Source organism: Psittacula echo, assembly GCF_963264785.1.
Source record: "Psittacula echo genome assembly, chromosome: 6".
NCBI lineage: Eukaryota > Metazoa > Chordata > Aves > Psittaciformes > Psittacidae > Psittacula > Psittacula echo.
The window spans coordinates 2726990-2737142 of record NC_137743.1 but is presented as its reverse complement, the minus strand read 5'-3'; positions in this window follow the sequence as shown (position 1 = coordinate 2737142).

Sequence of the window (10153 nt, the reverse complement as noted above, 5' to 3'; positions counted from 1 at the left end):
CAGAGAAGGACTTGGGGGTGTTGGTGGATGAGAAACTGAACATGAGCCGGCTGCAGTGTGCGCTCGCAGCCCAGAAAGCAACCGTATCCTGGGCTGCATCAAGAGGAGCGTGACCAGCAGGTCCAAGGAGGTGATCCTGCCCCTCTGCTCTGCTCTCGGGAGACCTCCCTTGGAGCATTGTGTGCAGTTCTGGTGTCCTCAACATCAAAAGGACATGGAACTGTTGGAACAAGTCCAGAGGAGGCCACGAGGATGATCAGGGGCTGGAGCACCTCCTGTATGGAGCCAGGCTGAGAAAGTTGGGGCTGTTCAGCCTGGAGAAGAGAAGCTGTGTGGAGACCTCAGAGCAGCTTCCAGTGTCTGAAGGGGGCCTACAAGGATGCTGGGGATGGACTCTTCATCAGGGACTGTAGTGACAGGACAAGGGGTAACGGGTTCAAACTGAAACAGGGGAAGTTTAGATTGGATCTAAGGAAGAAATTCTTTACTGAGAGGGTGGTGAGGCACTGGAATGGGTTGCCCAGGGAGGTTGTGAATGCTCCATCCTTGGCGGTGTTCAAGGCCAGGTTGGATGAGGCCTTGGGTGCCATGGTTTAGTGTGAGGTGTCCCTGCCCATGGCAGGGGGTTGGAACTGGATGATCTTAAGGTCCTTTCCAACCCTGACTATTCTATGATTGTATGAAAAGGAAAAGGAAAGGGAATAGGGAAAGGCAAATGGGAAGGGGAAGGGAAAGGAGGGAAATAGAGCAGTGAGAGAAGGGAGAAAGCATTGAAAAAGCACTCCTAAAGCATCCTGCTGTGGAAACGAAGACTCAGGACAGCCAAAGGCCGATTGGTAGCTGTGGTACCAGGGTGATCCCATTAGGGGTGTAACACTGTATTGATTTTGAGATGTTTCTGTGGAAGAAGAATTATCCAGCAGCAAGGATGGAATTCTTAATGCAAGAAGTGTTTCATTAAGTCCTCTTAATGAAAGAGATGGGAAAACAAAGGAGGGGAAAAGGCTCTGAAGGAATGCAAATATATACTGAGGAGAGAAGTCCTGCCTTGATAACAAAGAGAGGGACAGAAGAGGGGAGAAGACTCAGTTTAAGTGAGGTGGTAATGGCTTTGGCTGCCACCTTCAGGGCTTCAGATAGACCCTCTCAATAGAATACACTCTTCATTAACTTCCCCTTTCCCCAGAGGATATTAGTGTCCAGTTGGGTTTAGCCCCACCTAGAAAATCAGGTTTAATTCTCTTCCTTGAGTTCAAATTCACAAGTGGGAAAGTGGAGCTGAGGGAGAGACCCAGGATTTATCCCCAGTGATGTGAGCATGAGCAGGGTGCTGAGGCGCTGGCCCAGGGTGCCCAGAGAAGCTGTGGCTGCCCCATCCCTGGCAGTGTTCAAGGCCAGGTTGGACACAGGGGCTTGGAGCAAGCTGCTCTAGTGGAAGGGGTCCCTGCCCGTGGCAGGGGTTGGAGCTGGAGGAGCTTTAAGGTCCCTTCCAACCCAAACCAGGCTGGGATTCTATGCTGTGCTCTAAGCCATGCCCAAGCCAGTCTATGAATTTTAGGGATAGAAACTAAGAAATTAGCTTTACCTGTCTGTCTGTTTTTAACTGCATGCCTTGCAATGCCTGGAAATAACATGGTGCCTTTAGGAAGTGTTTTAATATGGAGTAAAGAACTATTGTGCAAGTGCTTCCTACTGTATGTCCCAGCTGCCCAGCACTGCTGCCTTGTGCTTGGTGCAAACACAGGGGTAGGAAATGGCCCCTGAAAGGGCTTGTGCTGTTCTGCAGTGATTCAGAACAACAGTCTAATAGCACAAGAGACTCATATCCTTCTTCACGGTATCTTTTGGATTTCCTTAGGTATAATACTTGAGGGTTTTTTTCCTTTAACTGATGCTGAAAGCTTGTTTGGGGAACAAGCTTTTGGGAATACAACTGTGAGATGAGCGGTCAAGGCTGAGCCTTGTGGTTATGGGGGTTCACAGTTTCACATCTCCTCTGTTGGAAATTGTTGGGGTTTGTGTTGGTTTTGTTGGGTTTTTTAAGCATGCCACGAAAGAAGGACATATTTGACATATATATTTAAGGAACAGTCCTGCTCTATGTTTTGGATAGCGTTCATCTCCACAGCCGAATTATCCTCATTGTTAAGGCTGAGACATGATGCTTGGGATTACCTCTGCCCTCTAATGTCTTGTTCCTGCACTTTAATATATTTTCGTGATAGGCAGTGTCAGAGAGGGTGAAACCTCAGACTTTTTGGTACCTGGCTGAGAATGACAGACTGCTAAAGGCTAACTTCATGTGGCCTTCCAGAGGACAACCATGCTTTCACCTTATTTTCAGAGATCACTCGCTGCCTGTTGTATTTCCAGATCATTATTTTCTATCAAGGCAGCAGCTTCTCATTTTAAAACAAACATTGCCCTTGAAAGCATCCCGTTGCCACTGACACAATGATGCTTCATCAAGTTATCTCCATAAGCACATGTCAGCAATTGCTGTGGGTAAATTACATACATCAAAGACTTCTAATGACCATGCTTGAAGTAAAACGAGCTTCTTGCGTTCGCAGCATTAATTAAGCCAAACACCACCCTTCCACATATGCTGCTTTCCTTAATAGCCTGTGCTGTCTATGCAGTATAAACCACTGCCTGTCTGCTCAGTTTTGATACACTGGGTATAGCAACACACTCTAGTTTGCATTTATTTGCTCTAGGAGAGGTCGTAAGTTGCACATATCTTAAGCAAACAGTAAAATATTAGATAAATTAAAGCTCAGCGCAGCTCAGTGTATTGGGGTGTTGGAAAAAGGGCTTTATCCGCACAAGTTCACTGTTTCTTGCAGCATATTATACACCTCTATTTATTTGTCCAGCCTTTAGCATGTAAAGCTGCCTGTATGACATTCTACACTCTTGAAGGTATCTCACAAGTCTTACACCCCAATGATCTCTTTGCTTTTATTTAAGCACCCCATGGGGACATCTCTTCAGAAAGCTCATTTTGACAATTTTGGGTTAGATTTGGCACACTACAATAGGGAGGAACATCAGAGGAAGGAGGAGGAAGCCCTGTGCAGGCAGCCAGAGCACCTCGTGCATGCAGGGCACTGGCTGACCCCCAGCTCCTTCCTTCAGCAACCGTCTCCCCAACAAAGCATGTGGTGGGATTGAGATGGAGGAGGATGGTAAAGAAGTGCCTGCAGTCCCTTGGATGAAGAAAGGCAAATCACAGCCAAGGGGTGCAGTGGGCACATTTCCCTGCAAATAAGAAGTGGGACAAAAAAAAGCTGGGATTGCAATCAATTTAAAATAAATTAATTAGAAGGGGGGAAGTCAATTCCAGGGATGCCCCATCCCTGGCAGTGTCCAAAGCCAGGTTGGATGGGGCTTGGAGCAAGCTGCTGTAGTGGAAGGTGTCCCTGCCCATGGCAGGGGGTTGGAACTGGAGGAGCTTTAAGGTCCTTTCCAACCCAAACCATTCTATGATTCTATGGTGCTCTAGCTGTCCTCCATCACCCTTTTGGTCCTCTCCCACAGCATCTATGAGCAGTGACTCCAACACAAGGCAGTTCATCCTCAGCATTGCCTTCACGACAGCTGGAAGTTTCCTCGTAAACAAATGCTTTGCTATGTACAGCAAAGCCAACCCCATTCACAAAACTGCTTCCAAAGCTGCATAATCAGAGGGTAATAATAGCAATTGGTTAGAAAATGAGGGAGCAGACTTTAAAAGGAAGCAGAATTTAGGAGGCAATGGCAATACGTCAAGTTTTGAGCAAATTAAAACCAAGTGGTACAAAGCATTTATAGAAACAAAAGTAATTTCTCATCCTTCTAAAGCAGGGGCCTGTCCAATTGATACGCAACATCCACCCAAGCTGAGATTTATCCTTACAGCAACTGAACTCCAGAGTCATATATTTAAACTACATTCGCATCTTTTTGACACATGCACAACGTATCACAAGTGTAAAGCGGACCTGCCGGATCACTAACCCAATTATAGATGTATATTAAAATCTCTTCAGATTTGGACTAGTACTAGATCTCACTCATCATTCTAAAGCATTTAGTTTTTAGGTTTCCAGCACTATCAGAATTCTGGACTGGATGTTCAGAACTCAAAAGTCCCAAAAAGAGTGTTTCTGAGGTCAAACTATGGCTGAGAAAGTCTTCTCAAGAATCACTACCAGTGAATCCAGCCATCCACTGGTAGCAGGCAACAAAGTTTGTGCTTCATGATTCTTTGGTTGGAAAGATCAGCAGTGGCTTGGGTTTGAGTTTATTCTCTAATTAGCTGGTAGAACCCACAGCATTGACCTAATGATGTGTAAAGGTGTGCCCTAGCCATAGGGCCAGCTGTGGCTCATTCTCATTTTCAAGGTTTCAAGGTTTCCTTACTACCCTGTGCTCATCAAACCTACAATTACATGAGCCTGTGGCCACTTGCGAGGAGAACAGCTCTAATTCCCATTATTTCCCCCAAAATCTGGCTTTGTCAATCAAGCAATGAGAGGTGCTAAATACTTAGCTTGTGCTTCCTGCTTCTCTATTAGCTCCTTGCTCAGAGTAACATCAGCCATGGTACATGTTTGGTTTTCAGCTTCTAAAGGTCCCTGGGAAGCAGTTTCCTAATGAAGCTGGCTTGTTTTGGGATGGAGGAGCTACAGGAGCCAGAGCTGGAAGTGTCCAGTGGAGGAAAGATAAGTATGTGTGTTGTTGTATTTATATTGGGTTTCTTTCCTTACTTGAATAGCTTTTTACCAGTGAGTGATGAGTAAAACACTAGCCAAGGGGGCCAAAGCACTTTTCTGAACATGCAGTGTATAATTCTTGGTACAGAATAAGCACGGAGTTCTGCTATTTCCAACCGGGTCCCAGAATCTACAATAATCATTGATGTCAGAGGTAGCTTTGTTAACATGCTATTTCGTTGTGGTTTGGCTTTGGGAGCCATGTGATTGCACTTGTTTGTTTCCAACTCATTTTTATTGCAGAAATGTTAGAGCTATCAGGAAAAGGTGCTATGAGGAATAAGGAAAATAAAAAGAAATGGTGTGAATTTCCTGTTAACACCTCTCGCTGCCTATAAATTAATCCTGTAATTTATGAAGCCTTTTGGATTAGAAGCCCTGTAGGGGCTGGTTTAGAAATGTATTTCTCTGACTCTCAGTTCTCCCTGTGTTTTGCCATCCAATGTTATCTTTGTACTCCTGAGATGAAAATCCACCGCTGATGCTTGACTTCTTCAGTGCCCAACCCTTCTGATGGAGGCTTGGTTTTTATTATTCTTTTAGGCATAAGAATTTAAGTTTCTATGAGTATTTCTAAAGGATGATTATTGTTTTAACAGAAGCTGTGGAGTTTCCAGCTTTATTTCCTGAATAATGTAAAGGCAGGAGTAGGAAATGTTATCCCCTTGAAACAGCCTCAAGAAAACTTGTTGTTCTCATGCAGCGCTTGAATCTTGAAAGCTGACTGAAAAGAGAACATGTGTAGTGTTGGGGGTTTATGGGCAGAATTAGTCCTGTATTTCTGTTGGCTTTGCTTCAATAGCTGTAAGGGATGTTATGGAAAATTAAGATTTGAACCTGCTTTCTGCTTCACAGAAGGTTTGAAGACATGCAGTGGGGATCCAAGTGTGGGCTATGCTGGAGCGTGAAGGTCTCTGATCTCTTTGCAGCCCTGTGTAGCTTCCCTTGCCCATGGCAGGGGAAGGATTCAGGGTTCATGGACATTTCGGTAGTCAACAGTATATAACATGTAATCTTTGCACATAAGACATAAAGAGACATATCATCTTTGCATATAATACATAACAATGTGTTTTGCCTTCACCCCAGTGTCCTCCTGACCATTCTCACCCTCTTTGACATGAGAAAATAGCTGTGTACGTCTTGTCCGACACAGAAAAAGTGGGTGTTTATGGGGTGAAGCCTTTGCACCTCGCGCCTCTTGCAATATGATAACATGCCTGAAGACAAGTGCAAAGCCAGCTTTGTAAGAATTAAACATTTTTTGGCAAGACACAGTGATAAAATGTTAAATATTTAATGTTCCTCTGATTTCCTGTGCTTTTTGTTATATGTTTTATGGTTCTAATGTTGCTTATGAGATGCCTAGGATGCTATGGTACCTCAGGGCCATAAAAGATTGATTTAATAGGGTTTATTTATTATTAAAAAACCCTTTTCCAGACCTTCTACAGCTCCAGAAGGAAGTTGAAGTATATTCTTTTCCACTTGTTAGCTCAGGAGCTCACAGCTAGTGAACTGTGGTGGGATGTTGTAGGAAGGTGCCTGCATCTCCTAGTGATGCACCCAGACTGTTAGCGTGTGATGTGATTTCAGGCTCCTGGATTGCTCTGCTGTGTAGTGGCAGCTTAATTTGTTCACTGGGCTCTTAGTGAAATGTAATACTGCAGCTTACCCACAGGCAATTCTGTTTGGGTGGTTCTCCTCTGCCCTAAGAATAAATCACGACGGGGTCTTTCTCTGAGAAAGTACTTCTGGGTGGAAGGATCAGAGCAGTGTGTGTGTAATAGTCAAATAATACGGCACCCATTGGACTGGCTATGGTGTTGAGCTCCTTTAATTTCCACTGACTGCAAAGGCAGCCAATCTATCACTTGACAGCTTGGAGAGGGGGGTGAAGTGATGGGGAAAGATGGTTCCTCTGGTTCGAAAGGCAGTGTTAAAAACTGATGTTGCAGCGAGCTGAAAATCTTCTAATTTATGACCTGTATGTGGTTTCCACCATGCTTCTTTCCATCAGTCAGTTATGGCTGGGCAATAGCACTTCTTGCCCAAACAAAACCACTGAGTGATGTTGTGTCTGTGCTTTTATTGGGTGGAGGAGCCTTTATAGGAGGTGAAGCTGTCTCCTCCCTCCCTGCACAGGAAGGATGCTCCTTTGTTTGCATTCCAAACAACTCCATCTTTGGAGGTTTGCCTTGGGTCCTAGTGGTACAGCTCTGGTTGTGTGTAAGGAGCAGGGTATTTACAAGCAGAAAGTGCTTTCCCAGTGGTTCATCTCACTCTGAGATTTCTCTTTAAACTCAAAGAGGCTCTTAAAAGCTGTTCAGTGAGATAGCTGATAACACTCATATTTCAGCTATTAAAAGAAGCTGTTTGTGTGTCATCTTAGACGGCATCTACACCTCAGTCATTTAAACTGCAATCTGAACACATCTGAACTTACTGTCACCATGAAAACAATACATCGAGGTGCCCATAGTCACAAGTTGTACAGAAGAGAAGAAAGCCTTATTAAGAGGCAGCGTGCCACCCTTTGCAGAGCCTCTGGCAAGGTCCAGATTCCCTTAAGAGTATCATACAGCTGGAAAATTTCAGGCTAAATCATGACAGCTTGTCTTAGCACATGGTTCTCCGGAGTGATTTAAAGCTTGAAATCTGTCTTGCCTGATGTATCCCAGTATTTGATTACACATGTCCTGCAGCACTGTTTTGTGACTGTTATGGATAGTGCAGTGTAAACCGTTCTTGGGTTTTTTTCCTCTTGTCAAAATAAGATGCCAATGTAGCAAAACATTAACACTTATTCCTTATAGCTTAAACCACAGAAAAAACCTGATGTGGGGCTATTCAGGTAGTCCATACCCTTTCTGGAAGACTCTTGAAAGGCAAATTTAGGATGAGATGTTATTTTAGCACCATTATTTTTGTTTCACTCTGCAAGAACCCAACTGTAGACTGCCATGTCCATAAATGTGTCTTTAGTCAAAGGACGCAGTCCATCTTCAGCACTGGCTCCTGCCCTCTCGCTTGTGTCAGTACTGGTTATATTGATTTATCTCTTGTCCTTTACATTCTGGGCTCCATAAATCAATTTCAAGCTTGACTAACAAAAGTTAGCTTTGTGGTGCCTTTGTGGGCAGATCACAGAATGAACCAGGTTGGAAAAGACCTTTAAGATCATCAAGTCCAACCATTACCCCACCACTAACCCGTGGCACTGAGGGCCCCGTCTACACGGTGTGTGAACACTTCCGGTGATGGTGACTCCAACACTGCCCTGGGCAGCGTGTTCCAATGCTGGAATATGACAGCCAGACAGGATTCTGCCTCAGTGAGGAGGAGGAGGGTAGAACAGAACTATTTGAAGTAATCTTTCTCCACTGCAGCAAGAGCTGGTTTGTCCTGGGAGGTGGAAAGGGGATTCATTCCCACCTCCTCTTCTTCCAAGACAATTCTTAGTACTTGAACTGATTGTGTTCACTCACAGACTAAAGATTTATCACTTCATTTCCTCTTGCTTATTCCAGAGGAGATTTTCTTGCTGTTTTGGACAAGTTTTGTCTTGTACCATGTATTTATAGCAGAGAGGTGGTGCAAGGAACCATGACTGCTGTGTGTGGTGTACTCCTGCCTCCCCAAGCAAGCACGCATTTCACCAGTTCAAGTGCTCGGAAGCTATCCCTTGCTGTCAATATTTAGACATAAAATTCTTGTTTTGGGGTTTTTTCCACAGTTGTAAAAGCCACCGAGGCCCCTGCCTGGCCTCCCTGGAACAGCTTCAGACTGTTTACTGTCAATAAAATCCAGAGTAATAATGCTGTGCTGCCTTTTCACCTCTGGCCCAAGCATCAACGTGCAGAAACACTACAGATCGTGAAGGAGTTCAGTGTTGTGCCCTCCACCAAAATGTTACTTTCCTTTTTCTGCGTCTGGAGTCTTGATTTCCAATGGCAAACAGGTCACTGGCTGAGGGTAAGGGCTGTGGGTTTCCCTTTACACTCTACATCACAACCACTATCCCTGGATGGATGCCTGATACCCAGAGTAAATCGGATGGCACCAGGCAGCTCTATTTGGCCAACACAAACCAACCTTAGTGAAGCTTAAGCAGTCAGAAAATGCAAACTTGAGCTTTGAGGTCCCTTCCAACACAAACCAGTCCAGGATTATATCAAAATGAGGAGATCTGGAAAAACATTGAAGATTTGGCTACTCCAAAGCAAGTGTACTGGGTGTGCTGGTTTATGCCCTGCTTGCAGGCCCATCCCATGCTGCATGTTTTCTCTATTAACACATGTGTTGAGCGTGGTGATGTTCTCCTATATTTAGGTTCACATCCTGCTGTTTTCAGAGGCTAAACTGGTTGTACAGCAGTGATCCTTAGCCACAAGGACATCGGTACTGATCCCAACACGTGGGTACTAATCTCAGCCCACCTTAACAACAGGCATCTGCCCTTGCCTTCTCTTGCTCCCACATGTGCACTCATGTGTGATCACTCATTGCAGTTCCTTGCTGTAGTTCTTTCTGTCTGAGACAGGAGTTGCTTCATGTATAAAACCATTGATAACCTGGATAGAGCCAAGGTGAAAGAGCTGGGAAGTGGTGATAAATGACTGCTACAAGAGCTATTTAATTTACCTCTATCCAGAGGCATCTTCTACCTTCTGATTTTTCCAATTTCCTTAGAAATTGGGATACATGGGAATTTTGGTACTGATTAGGAAAACTAATTACAGTATTCCTCCGATTGTCTGCCTGCTGAATGGAACACATTGATATGGAGTTCAGGACCTTGCTTCATTCCATCACAAAATATTGCAATGCTCAGAAATCATTGGTTTGCTCTTACAATGGAGCTGCTAAAGTGATTTTCAGAATAGAGAAGATAATTTCTAGATTAGTAAGGAAGTCAATCTCTTGTAGAAGGCTGGAAAGCCACGTTTCAAATCTTGCCCCTTTACAGATAGCGATATCCATGAGGATTTTTCTTGTTTAATTCCCGTTTTGGAAATATTCCTCTAGGTTCATCCTTTAAAGCTGCCACCTCAGGGTAACTCTCTCCTTATGAATTCAGATGTTTCATGTCTCCAGAACTTGTCTTATTTGATAGGAGGAAAACTGAGAGCAAGCAGCAGTCTGCACGTGTCTGTGGGCTGTGACAGCAGTGTCCATCCCATGTTTCACCTTCCAAGTAGACAAAGTGGCTAGCGCCCTGACATGAAATGCTGCACAGTAGAATTGGTTAAAGCTGGAGTGAATGAGAATTGGAAAGGGTTTAAATGTCTCTGAGTTTCAGACACGTTTAATAGAAAATCTCCGTATATTCCCATTCTGTTATTAAAATTCTGCCACCTTCTATGAGTGCAACCAATTTCTATGCTGATTTC